Genomic DNA, 14,520 nt, shown 5'->3' with positions numbered 1-14,520 from the left:
AAATCAAGTTGTATGTAACTGGTTTAACCAGAAAGAGAAAAAATGAAAGAACAGACAAAATAATTATGATTTGTTTTATCCATTGAGGTTTAGGGTTTTGTTTTGGGATTTTTTGTTTTTTGGGGATTTTTTTGCTGAGGAAGATTTGCCCTGAGCTAACATCTGTTGACAATCTTCCTCTTTTTGCTTGAGGAAGATTCCCTGTGAGCTAACATCTGTGCCAATCCCCCTCTATTTTGGAGGTGTGTCATCACCACAGCATGGCTGCCAGTGAGTGCTGTAGGTCCACTCCCAGGAAACAAACCCAGCCACCAAAATTAACCAGTAGACCATGGAACTAGCCTCTAGGTATTACTTTAAAGACACATTTCAGTTTAGCAGACTGAGCAAACTTGTTTGTAATGGTGCACAAGTTGGCAACTCTTTTACCTCCTCCCATCACCAAAATTTGAATCTTATGAAAAGTCAATAGATTGATTCTTTGTAACAGTGAATGGATTATTAAACAAATCTATTTCCTCCTCTGAGCAATCAGCTTCCATTGGAAGACATCTTATGGAAATTTTAGTTTAATTTTCCAATATATTTGATTATCTTTAGCAGCATTGTCTTAAGTTTTGTTAAAATCAATCAAGGTAATCTTGCCAATTATACTAGTATTACATCAAATAGCAGTAGAATTATTATTTAGATTAATATCATTAAAAAAATCAGTTACAACTACAATATTTTAAATTAAAAATTTTCTCAGCCTTCCCAACAAGAGTGGCCTTGGCCCATATACCAAATGTCATGGATTGGGATATCAGTGGCCAAGACCTGGTTGATTTTGGATTCCAAGTCTTTTGCAAGCATAAGCTCATGCCTTATTTCATGCTACAAGAGTGTAATGCTCATCTTCCCCCCACCAATACAATCCTAATCAAGTTTAACAGGTGTTAAATTCTGACTAACTGCGTCGAGTGCAGCTGCTTTTTGTTTATGCGTGGAGCTTCGTTACTTAGAGAGCAACTATGCAAATCACATCCTTCATTCATAAATTCCAATGAAGTAAGGGGCCATAGTCTCCCATAAGTGCATTTCTCATGTTTCTTCTGCCAAGATCCTGGACCACTGCCCTTGAGCTAGCTCTGCTTCCATCTGGATCATACTTCAAAGTCCCTCTTGGGTCAGTGTGCATATTCTTTCCTATCTTTGTTCTTTCTTCTCCAACATAATGTCTAACTATGAGTTAAGAGGTTTCTTTTTTAGTTTTTATGTGTTTTCAACTCTTTTAGCTAAAGTTTTGTCGCATATGTAGGCAACGTGTCATCCCTTCCCGCCCTCCGTTCTAAGAGGCCAATATAGGCCAAAAGTCTTTTTTTTCCTTCAGTATGTCTCTCTTTAAAGGCAAATTGAACTTGTTGTAGGATTCCTAGACCTGTGCTAATTTAGTCCACTTTTTTAGACTGTTTCGGTCAATGTTGGTTTATCCACTGAACATACTGAGAGCTTATTTCTTGAGTACATCATGAGTATATATATGTATATTTTTATAGATCTAAAATGTTGAGTTCCCTAAGATGGTGTAATTGCACAAAATATGCAGAGTTGAGTAATTGAGAGGTTTCATTAGACTCCTCAGACTGCACATCACATAAAGCTCTAATAAATGCAAAGGATATGCCACAGCCACAGAGAAGAAAGCACAGGCAAATTTGGGGGCCAAAAAGCCTTCCACATGCAACATCCCAGAATCCCTTCTCAACAGTAAAGATGCACTTCAACTTTTGATTACAAGCTATCAAAAACTGTGTGAGAAATTCTGGTTTCATGGGGGTCTGAGAAAAACTCTCCAGTGGCATCTTTTATATCTCACAGGTCATAGAGTCAAACGAGGCTGTATGACTATTTAAACGAGGTAAGCCATTAGTCTATACATCTTTAAACAATATAGAAAATCTATCACTAGGTGGTTTTGATGGAGTTTTGAACTTTATATAGAACTTCATAAATCACTAGCTAGCCTGTCTCATCTTAATGTTGGCTAAGGGTCATGTCACATGTCCAAGTATTCTTGAAAAAGACATCCAGCTGTTTAACATAATTCTTTCTTAAACATCTGCCTCTGGACTCTCATCTCTATGACGAGATGAATTAACTAATCAGACTGGTGAATTTTTATTCAGGAACTGGCAATGTCCATCTCCACCAGACAACTTTTCCTTCTTCTTAAGAGCTAGTTGCCAGCAGGAAGCCTGTCTTCTACTCTGAATTTCAATGCTCTAAATTTTAAGAGCTCAGGTCCCCACTGGGAAGACAAGAAGTGGTGGCACAGCTTCTTCCAACAGGTCTAATACTGGAGTTCAGTGTTAAGACGTTGCTAGAGTACATATAATTTACATTCTCTAGTATCAGCTTTTTTGATAATAAAAATTCTATTTTGATTTTTATCTCCCATAACTTATTTTTTTCCCTTAGCAGATTTTGAACCTAAGTGAAGAAAACAGAGCTAACATTGAGCTTTCTCAAATTCTGAATGATGAATTTTTATATTAGTTAATGTTCATTCTAATTGTCTGCCTTTGATATATTGCATTTTGCCTTTTATGCTTATCTATGTGCTTCTAATTGTTATAAAACTGCAATTTCCTGTGTGCAGTAATTATTGGTCTCATTATTATTGTGCCCCACCACCGGAAGGAAATAAATAAGCCTATTAAGCTGAAAAACTATTCCGCCTTCCTAATCAAACATGGATTTTCAATATTTGTTATGGTCAGTAAGGTTGTTGGAGTCACAACATAACTGACAATTAAACAGACTACTGACACATTTTTAAAATGATATTATTATGTTCAGAAATCTTTGTTCAGGTTTTTTGTTATTTTTGGTTCAAATAGAAGCTACAACCCCTGGACAAATAATTAAAGCCCTCTTAAATACATAGTTATAAATAATAATATCTTAACATTTATAGAACAGATTATAACTTCACAAGTTTTCCAATGCATTTTCAAATTCTAGCTTCCCATCAACTTGGAAATATATGACCATATAATTAAAAATCATATTTATTTGCCAAACTTAAGAATCTGATAGCATTATAGCTTCAATATTTGACCCAGATATTGTTATCTATATTTTATTATGTATTTCCCATACAGGAAAAAATTCATTAATAATAGGCTAGTAAAATAAACATATTGCTAACACTTGATTTTTGCTGTGCAGTAACCCAATTTAATTATTCAAATGAATCCATCAAATGTATCATGGAAATGAGTGGCTCCTTTGAATGTAATACAAATGTAGTAGTACACCATTTCCAGCTCTCATAAACTAATGAGGCATCTCACAGAACTGTTCTAGTCACAAGAGACCTGTGAAGAGGGTCAAGATCATCGTGGTTATTGTTTGACAAGGCAGAAAGCTTAAGGGGTTTGTTCTTTTTCATTAACTACACTTTAAACTTTAGACCTGCTTAGTTTCTCTACTCTAAGCTATTTCTCTCCTCTCTAAAGCCTCTTATGTATTTCCTTGGGAAATAAATAAATGAGACCCAAGGGGTGAGTCTCAGCAATTATATCTCCATGACCCTGTTTTCCCAGGCATTCTTAATTTCACAGCAGCTCCACTCCTCTCATTTTTCCCACAGATGTATCTTACACTAACACCTTTGCTTACAAGACAAACTGCAAATTGCTGTAAGCACAGATTTTAAGAAATTGAGAACAAATTTTAATGTCTGAAATTAGCTGTTATTTTCAGGTGTAATTAATTTTATGTTATATGCTAAAGGACTTCATTTATAAAAGAAACGATAAAATATGTGTAGAACTATTCAAATGCACGCTCTGCTTTAATGCTCGTGTTCCAAAGGTGTGTAATGTTTGAATAGTTTTGCAAAATACAACTTTCAGAAAGGGAAAGCAGTGAAGAGAGCTTTTCCCCAAGTCCCTGCTTTTTTTCCCCACCATGAACTCTAGGAAAATTACAGAGTCTCCAAGGTTCCTTCCTCCACCTTTGTTTTCTACTTGTTCTAAGATAAAGCAGCCAAGTTGAACTAAGGAGCAGAGTTTCTTCTTTCTCTCCCCAGAGCTCCTGTAGAATATCGTTTTTATCCCTCTTAGAGTTCCAAAGGCAAAGTTTCTTTTCTATAAGAAGGCAACATAAATGGACACCATATATAAAAAATTTTCTCACTATAAGGATATTTTTAAAATTCATTTTAGTTTGTTTGATTCTTACTAATGTTTCTTTTACTACATGCCATCTTCTTCAGAAACCATCCCAATGCCCTTCCCCCTTTACAGCAAAACATCCTAAAACATATGGTCTATTGCTGTTTCTAATTTCTCACATCATTTTCCCAAATGCACATACTCTATTTAGGTTCCAATACCCCTCGTGCCACTGAAACTCTTCTTGTCAAGGACAATTGCAACATCCATACTGCAATCCAATATTATTTTGATGCGCTGTCTCACTGAGGGTTGCAACAGGAAACAGACAACGTAATAAAGTCACTGTAATTCAAGGGAGGTTGAATGCAAGGTTTATTTACAAACTGTAGGAAGACTCTAGAGAAACCACAGGGATAAAATATCACCCAAGGTTGATTAATAGTGGAGCTGTTATTGACTCTAATCCTGGAATGACGAAGGGAGGACACATTTAGTAACCGAGAAGGAAGAGGCCATCTAGAGAGCAGCTATGTTTTCCAGTCAAGGAATAGCCAGCCCAAGGCAGGCCTTCAAGAAATGAAGAAGGGAATAAACACCCTGACTTTATTCTCCTCTCTCCATTAGATCTCATGCTGGAGATCCTAGTTAGCTGAGTTGACAAAAGCTAGAGATCAAGGAAGCTCTTGATTAGTCCACACATCTCAGCCTCCTGGGATAGAAGGCAGGCAAGAGAAGGATAGAGGGTGGATCTGGAAGGTTAAACCAGGGTGTGAGTATAAGATATCCTTACATATACCTCCTTATCTTACTCTACATCTCAGGAGCATTCCACACAATTGACCACTCCCTATTTCCTGAAATGCTTTCTTCACTTGTCCTCCATGCCAACACATCTTCCCAGGTTTACTCTTATGTCATGGACCACTTTTCTTCTCCATCTCCTCCTCTACTCAAATTTTAAATGTTCTGGTATTCAAGAGGTAGATCTTAGGCTTTCTCTTTCCACATTACTTTATTTTATGACAGCTTCAATACTACAATTACTGGTGACTCGCAACCTGGTACTCTTCATTAAGACTCAAAAAATATACTAAACAACTTCTTGACATCTCCAATGGATGGATGTCTAAGAGGAAACCTCAAATTTAACGTAAAAAAAAGAATAATTCCCCCTCCTCTCTTCCCAGCTTTGCCCAAATTGTTACTTTCCTATCTTATTCATCTCTGTAAATAGAGCCACTATCTATCAACTTGTTCAAACCAAAAATGCAGAATTATTCTAACATTCTTCTTTTCCCTCATGCATTGCAGCCAACATGTTAGTAAGTCCTATAGGCTCTACCTCAAAAAGATATCCCTTAGGTATTCTTTTTTCTCCATGTATCACCATTTCTCATGTAGATTTCATAAATAGCCTCATAACAGATCTCTCTTCTTGTTCTCTTTACCCTGCTACACTCTCTGCATAGAATACCAAAGAAGCCCAGAGTAATCTTTGAAAAATATAAATCAGATAATCTCACATCTCTGCTTGGAATCTTCCAAAACTTTCCCTTTGCATATGGACTCAAATCCAAATGTTTCATCATGGTGAAAACTTCCTACAAGACTTGATACCTACTGAGCTCTTTGACCTAATCTACTCATCTCCCAGCGGTTCTTTATTCTCTTGCTTCACGGGCCTTCTGACTATTTCTTAACCAGAGCTTTTGTCCTCACTGTTTCCTCACTTGAATGCCCTGTCTGGTCATCCCCACAGGTCTCACTCTATTATGCTTTCATTCAGATCTCTGCTTAAATGTACCTCCTCAGTACGGTCTACTCTGATCATCCAAGCTAAGTTACCACCCATTACATTATATTATTGTCTTTATAACTTTTAACAGTTTCTGCAGTTTTCTTTTTTCAATACTTTTTACTTTTTCTGTTTCCCCTCATTAAATGATAAGTTCAATGAGATCAGTGATCTTATCTAATTTGTTCATAACTATAACCCCAGCATGTAGAATAAAGCATGGCTCATAGTAGATATTGATTTTGCTTGATGTACAATGAAGGAATTCTCTAGTTTCACTACTCAATTTTGGTCCCAATTAAAGGAGAATGTGGGTAATACTCTGAAAAGGAAAAGCATGCGATATACGATAATTCTCTTCCAAGCAGTAAGAAACTATTAAAGATAGGCTTTTGATTTAGATGATCTAAAGGAGAATTCAGAAGGAAAAGGACAGGAACTGAGAAATGTGTCATAGATCCCCTGTCTAGGCAGAAACTCTGAAGCCAGCAAAAGCTAGAAATAACCAGATACACATGGGGATTGTTTCACTTACAAGGAAACAAAGTTGGACAATTTCAAGCATTTTAGAGAAGTGCAGAGTGCTCTGTTGCATCCCAGATGTCATGAGCCAAAAGAGGGGTTCCCTGTAGGGCAATTGAGGACTATTAAATGTGCCACATGATAGATCTTGTAGTGCTGGATCCAGTAGTGTCAAAAGACACAGTAGGTGAGCTCACTAAGAGCTGGAGCCAGCAGAGAGCAAACCATGAACATTATCAGCTACAGACTTGAGCAGTGGGTGTGACTACCTTGCCCAGGGATTGGTTATCACTAGATGCCCAAAGATAAAAGAAGACCAGTCACTCATTACCAGTGGCTAGGGTAAGACACTGGGACAATCACACAGACTTGAGGCCCCTTTTACCTATTGCCATAATGATACATAATTTTTAACTAGAAAGACCACTCCCCTTTCCTAGGTGCAGTAATCCTCGGTTCAGATTTTCAACCATATTCCTGAAACACAATAGCTCCTTCCTGCAAGAAATCTACTTATCTTTAAGAAATTAGACAAGGAAAGTAACAGTGTGGATTATACAGCAACAGCATAGAAACAGTTTCAGCACCTGAATATCTTGAAATCATTCTACTCTTGGGATGTACATGGTCACAGTGATGACGACAATTAGGTGTGTTCAACCTCAGCTTAGAAAAGTCATCAGATCTAGGCTTCTTTCAGCTTTTACTCCTAACCAGTACACTTGGGAATACATTCTCTGATTTAGGTGCATTCATAAGTATCAGTTAGTCATTACTCAATAGTCAATATTAATATTGAGATATGGGTGATTTCTCTAGGACTCAGGTGTTGGCTAGACTCTCATTTACCTTGGATCCTATATCCTCCTATAAATTCTTTGAATCAGTGTTACAAGGAGTATTTAGCCAATGGTCTTTTGGCATTCCAGAAGGTAGATAAGACAGAAAGAATCAGTTATAAACCCTCTCCCCCTCCAACTTCACCTCCTGATCATTGCCAATATCTTTTTGTTAATATTTCTCAACATTTTCCTAAAATTATATAAGAGCAACTCCTACAATATTTAATGCAGGATAATAGACATAAAAATACTATTAATAACCATTTATATCAGTCAGTAAGTTAGAAAAAATAGAATATGTTTATTGTGATCATACATGCTTTTAAAAAAATATTCTATCGAATAGACTATTCTCCCCTCTCCTCTTTATCCCACTTGTAAATTTTATAGCTATTAGTAGAGGCATACAACACTTCAAAACTAAAATTTATTTGTCTTATAGTTCATCAGTCTTCATGGATATTATATCAGTTAAGGCTTTTAGAACAATCTACAAAGTATTTTTCACCCTGGACTTATTGTCTATTTAAGCTTTATTTTCACTTACCTGTATAAGTAAACTTGTAAATCCTTTACTATATCCCACAGCTTTGGGAATCTTATTGCAAAGCCATTATTTTAATTATTAATTGCTAAATAACAAACCATCTCAAAACATAGTACCTTAAAACAATGCTTTTTTCATTTTTCATCTTTCCTAGTTCAGTGGATTCACTGGGGTATTCTGGGAAGTTGTCACACTGGTTTCGCTTGGAGTGTCTCATGCAGCTGCAGTCAGAGGGCAGCTGGTGCTGGAGCATCTGGAGTCTCAACCATGATGATGGGACTACGGAATCTCTCCTCATCTTCATGTAATCTCAAGGCCTCTCCTCTCTAAGTGGCTTCCCCATATGATCTCTTCATAAAGTCTCTTCAGCAGAATAGTTACACCTCTTACATATTATCTCAGAGCTTCTGAAAGTGAGCATTCCAAGAGAGGGGAAGCAGAAGCTACCCGTCTTCCTGAAGTCTAGACATTTAACTGGTACAGTGATGCCCTCTATAGTCTATCAGTCAACATGAGTTACAGAGCAGCCCATGTTCAACATGGGAGAGGACTATACGAGGGCTAAACACTGGCAGGTACGATTCATCAGATGTCTTTGAAAATTATTGACCATAGTCATATTTGATGATTTCTTTTCTTTTGGCATTCTGTACATCTTTAACTACATTTGCAATGTCAGTCATTGACAAAGGGATATGTCATCATTTTACCCAAAATTGTATGCAATCTGGAATAAATTGGAAGCTTGAACTCTTCTGTGTCTGCTGATTTCATATACCCAAGTAGCTATCTCCAGAGGCCAAAGCAAGTTATCTGCCTTGGCATTACAATTGCCTCCTGAGCTAGCAATCGTTAAACATATCAGGGCCCACCTTAATTCATCCTCAGAATTCCCACAAAGATTTCCATAATTGCATTCTCTAAATAGGAGTGTTCTTAAATGTCCAATTTATCTTGTACTCAGTTTCCAGACTGTACAGTAAGGCTATTGGTCAAAACCGAAACATTAACCTAGGAGTGAGAGCCTAATTCTTCCTCTAGTACCAGATATACAGTCCTAATTTCTGTTCATTGTACAGATTTATCTTTTCCTTCCTCAACCAAAATTATACTTTCTGCCAGGCAAATAGCAGTGGACTTCCAAATGGCACTGTATCCCTTATTTTGAAACTTTCATAAGTAAACAAGGTAGCATATTTCATTTTAGCATGGAGAATATTTAGGATTTATACTATTCATCAATAGTAACTGGACATTTTTATGGGGATTAAATTTCCTGTCCCAAAGCAGATAAGTGATCTGTCCATGGTTACAGTATATAGGTGGCATATTCCTTTAATCCATTTCCATATTATCAGTTAGCTTTGCTGAACTGGTCCATCCTTATTGCAATATCTCTCTAATACACCCATGACAAAAGAAATATTTCAGTTCTCAAATTATTTGATGTCTCTCAGTGGTAATGTTTCACCAAAGCCCATTAGCAGGTTGTCATATGTCTCTCAAAGGAGCTATATCTATCCACTGCATCAGGTAACTCAAGAGCCCAAAATTTCAATAATCCCCGCTATGGGAGAATATTAGATTTCTGAAATAGATTCTATTCTCTATTTGTCTGCATAGTAATTACTTCCAAAATCATTTGTGCAATAGCATGGTACGGTCTTAAGGATATTGCTTGAGTTCAACTCCTCACATGTCTGCATGTGCTCTGTTCCACATTTCAAAGTGTGATTTTATGTATCAGGGCTAACAGGAGACTTAAGAGGAGCAAATATCAAGATTTTTGATGGGTACAACTAAACCCAAATGACCTGATAATAAATTATGCATTTTTCTTATGAGTATAGTCTGGTACAGACTGCAGCTTATTCTATAATGTCTGTGGAATGTCATGGAATGGCCCATATGGTCCTAGACCAAATTATTCACAAATTAAATTTATTGCATTGAGCCCTGTCTTTTAGCCTCTTCTAGTCATATGCATTGTCACAATTCTTAAATATTTCTATGACTTCTTCTTCTGAGAGAGAAACTATCATGCCAGTGATCAATGTAACAAATCAACTTACTTTTGCCATTGACCAAATTTAAATCTCATCTCACTAGGTTGTGACATATGCCTGAAGTACCCGAATATGAAGATGATAAATGCATGCTGGTTTGCTTCTAAGATTGGCATGGAAAGCAGAGCTTGACCAAGTTTCTCACAACATACCAGTGGAGTTGACTTTATCTTGTTAGACTTCCTGAAGGCCAACACTGTATATGACATGCAGAGCCTACTTTATACAAATAAATTAGCTTTGTACCTTTAATTAGTTTAAAAATGTGCTAATAATGGGCTGGGGAGGATCTTTAAGAGAAAAGCTAGGATCATAACATAAAACACTACAGGTTTAAAAGTATTGGATTGTTTATCTCTCTGTTCTATTCAAAATTATGATCTCTGAAATTACATCATTCTAATTGTCAGCAAAAGTCTCAATCTCTCCCTCTTTCCCTTCAAATCATCTTGGTTAATTTCATATCTGCTTCTAAAACCATAAATTATCATTATATCTAATTATTCATTTTTTTCAAATAATATTTTTTTACTCTGTCTTGTTTTTTTAAAAAAACATCACTTTTATAATTTCCTAAAGAATTAGATAAATATTTCTCAATATATGTATTCTTATAGAGCAAAGAACTTACACACACATGTATAAGCTTAAAGTTACAGTAAAAAAGGAACTGATCAGAAGTTAAGTTTAAAATCAGCACTGTTTTTTTTTTTCCTTTCTTATCCCAGAGGCTACAAACAGGTGAGATGAGTTCTGAGAGCTAGGTAATGAATTTGGAGCTAAAATTTTAATTTTCTTCATTATTTTGAAAAACTATTATACTGAGTTAAAAGTATGCATATGTATAAAACATGTATAAATTCTTTGCCTTGTTTTCAAAAAATAATAATGTAACTATAACTTAACTGAGGAATGACCATATATTTCCTATGGAAGAAACTGGTTAGGGGCACATCATTTATTCACATTTATTCACAGTCACATACAAACCTCAGAGAAGGAGGGAAAAAGGGAAAGAAAGAAGGAAGAAAACAGGAAGGAGGGAAGGCAAGAAGGAAGGAGTGAAGGAAGGAAAGAGGGAAAAAAGTAAATAAATCATCCATGGATTCTTTATCACACAATTCAGAACATCAGTGGATCAACTGATATAAAAATGTATCCTCTCTATTATAGATTGAATGCTTATATCCCTCCAGAATTCATATGTTGAACCCTTAACCCCCAATGTGATATTTGGAGGCAAGGCCTTGAGGGAGTAAATAGGGTTAGATGATGTCATGAGTGTGGGGCCCCCATGTTGAAGAAGAAATCATGTAAGCACAAAATGAGATGGTGTCACCAGCCATAGACCCTAATCTACTTTTTTCTTGTCTTGCCTGACCTAGTTCTCTTGTCTTGTTAAAAGAGTGTAGATGTTCCTTTCTCTAACAACTTTGGGGTCTTGAGTGTGTTGGTTTCAGCTATGTTCCAGGAAGAAGGTCTAAATGCCAACCACCCTTGGCCCCAACCACTCTGAAGCAGACCAGACCAGTCCAGACTACAGCCACAAGAGCAACATCTGAGCAAACGGTGGAGAGTTGTACTAAAGTAACCTGCCCTATTAACATCTTAAATTCTCCTCTTCTGGGAGTGGCAAAGCAGCTATTTTTAGATCATGTGATATATGTAAAGGCATGTTTTTACACCACGCATGTGCAAGCTTATGCCCAACTCTACACAAGATGATGAAACTTCCCCTTTTGAATGTTCATTCCCTACCCAAATTAAAGGTACCCACCTCCCCATGCTTGGAGAGCCATAGCTCTCTGATATTATTACCTGTGGTCTCCTTTTGTTTGCTGAATGCTGCAAATAAAATTGTGCTCTGTGTGACAACTACTTCTGGTGTAGGTTTTGATTTTAACTCACCAAGGAACAGACTCACTTTGTTCTGGTAACAATGCTGGCCACCTACAAGCCAAGAGAAGAGGCCTCAGAATGAAGCCTGTCTTGCTGTCACCTTGATCTTGGACTTCCCAGCCTCCAGAACTGTGAGAAATAAATTTCTGTTGCTGAAAACATCTAGTCTATGATGTCTTGTTATGGCAGTCTCCAAGTTGACTAAGTCACACCCAGGGATGACTATTCTGAGTTACAACAATTTCAGGCTGTATGAAACTGGGCAAGGTTTTGTTTTATCTCTTCTAAATTGAAGGCTGTTTCCCCAGTGTGAAAGTAGATGGAATGGAAGGTGAGAGGATAATGATATTGTTTCCTATATGTAATTTTTATTAATTATGCAATAAATAACAAAATATGTCAAACATCTGGAACATCATGGACACTTCTTTTACTTCCCACTAAACTTTCTCCTTGAAAATGCTAAACCAATCTTCCCATTAGCTTTTCTTTTTTCTGAAACAAATTATGTTTCTTTTCATTTCCTTGTCATATCCATACCATTACCTAAATACCTAGCTAGTTTCTACAATAAATATTTTCATCTCAGGTCAGAACAAAAGTGAAATTTATAGATATACCTTTTGTTTCTTTTGAGGAAGATTAGCCCTGAGCTAACATCTGCTGCCAATCCTCCTCTTTTTGCTGAGGAAGACTGGCCCTGAGCTAACATCTGTGTCTATCATCCTCAACTTTTTATGTGTGGGATGCTTGCCACAGCTTGGCTTGCCAAGCAGTGCCACGTGCACACCTGGAATCTGAACACACAAACGCCAGGCAGCCAAAGTAGAATGTGTGAACTTAACCACTGTGCCACAGGGCCAGCCCCTAGATATACTCATTTTTTAAGTTTAATTTGCATTATTAAAAGATTAAGCAAAATCTTTCCCTGGAATCCATAAGCATATTAGCATTTATCAATCAAACTGGAAGAGTGGATCTGGGAAGCAGAAGATCAACTAGAAAGGTGAGGTGTGAGAGAAATTAGGGCTCTGAAAATCAGGAACACTGAATTTTGTTTCCTTGGTTTTCAGCTTTCTTGAGTGTGAATATTTCTGCCCCAGATTAGTGACAAATTTCTAGGATGACCAAAAATTGCTATGATGACCACTTCTATGTATCATAAGTCCAAAAAGATGGCATCCCAAGCAGAAAAGCATTTCCAAATTTCTGCTCTAGTATTTTTCCTTAGTTTCATGATGTGCTTTGTTATTCCCAATATCTATGATGTGTTATATCTTATTATTAAGAATTATTTCATTTTTACTATTATTATATTCTGGTATTATTTATTTGCCTCATCCAAATATTACAATATCTAGGCACATTTTATTATTTAGAAAGATTATCCTCATGCAAACAGTAAATTGCCTCCTAGCACTAAAATCAGCCTTATTCCATGAAAGCATAGTTTCTTTACTCCTCTAAAGGGGACAATATGTTATGAATAATGAGGTATAAATCCCATTTGGGTCATAGTTTAAGATGTAAAGAGATGTGAAGAGACAAAAAGTGAGACTAACAACAGGAAGTCCTTGTGTATCTTTTTATCTTCTAGCCTGTCAAAAACATGGAAGTTTGTACTGAACACAATGTCTATAATTATAGTGCTGGTTGCCAAGAAGAGTTACTGTGTCTGTTAAAAAGATAATTACAGCTAATTTACAATTCAAATCTGTGTTCAGCTACCTTGTGAAATCCAAATGAATGCTTATTTGAGTTTGTATTTCCAAAAGGCCCTATACTTTTTAACACTTTTAAAAAATTGTATTATCGAAGGTGACAAATACTTTCACATCTTCAAAATGATTACACATAAAACAAGCACTTCAACTACCACCCTAAACACACTAAAGAATTTCAACAACCATAAAATTCATCTCCCTGAAGCCCTTAACATTTCACATGCTTCAGATATGGCTGCTTATTCTACAGTTTAAACTTGGGTATACGTGTCGGTGAGCATCTAGACAGAAAACAGACAGCACACTCAAATTGGGTTATTCAAGACAGTTTAGTAAAGGTGGTCTTCACAAGGGTGAATTGGGAAAACTAGCAAGGGATAGTGCAGTTCCCTGGGCTGGTAGCAGCTGGAGAGTTATACTTCTAGGTCTAAACAGGCAAGGAGAAGAAGCAGTTATCAGAACCAGAACAGGGAGAGCAGTTCGGAGAGGGGCAGCTAACGGAGATGTGGCCTTCGATAAAGAGATACACTCAGTTCTCTGTGATCTAGTAGAGAGAGAGTCAAGGTAACACATACACTCACTTTCTACTTCTAATCTCCAACTGATGCCCCCTTTAGGTCAAATCCCCTAGGAAGCTATAGGACAAAGGTACAGATTGATACAGCACATAAAAGCCAGTCCTCTGGGGCACAGAGCAAAATTAGGAAGAATAAAGAACGGAACTAGAGGAGGAAACATAAAATGCACAGGACAATATACAATTTGGAAAAATTTTGAAATAATGCATTGCAATACAAGATTTCCTATAGTATCATAATCTCAAATTTTGAAAGAATTAACTTCAAAACTGCCCTGAATCATCTGTGTAAGAGACACTTTTCTATACTATTTTAAAATACAATTGCCACATCTAATACCCCAAATAGCTGACAGGTAGAAGGTGTTTTCAGCACAGAGGC

Source organism: Equus asinus, chromosome 3, assembly GCF_041296235.1.
Source record: "Equus asinus isolate D_3611 breed Donkey chromosome 3, EquAss-T2T_v2, whole genome shotgun sequence".
Lineage (NCBI taxonomy): Eukaryota > Metazoa > Chordata > Mammalia > Perissodactyla > Equidae > Equus > Equus asinus.
The sequence above is the reverse complement of the archived record's forward strand: the minus strand, read 5'-3'. Positions refer to the sequence as shown.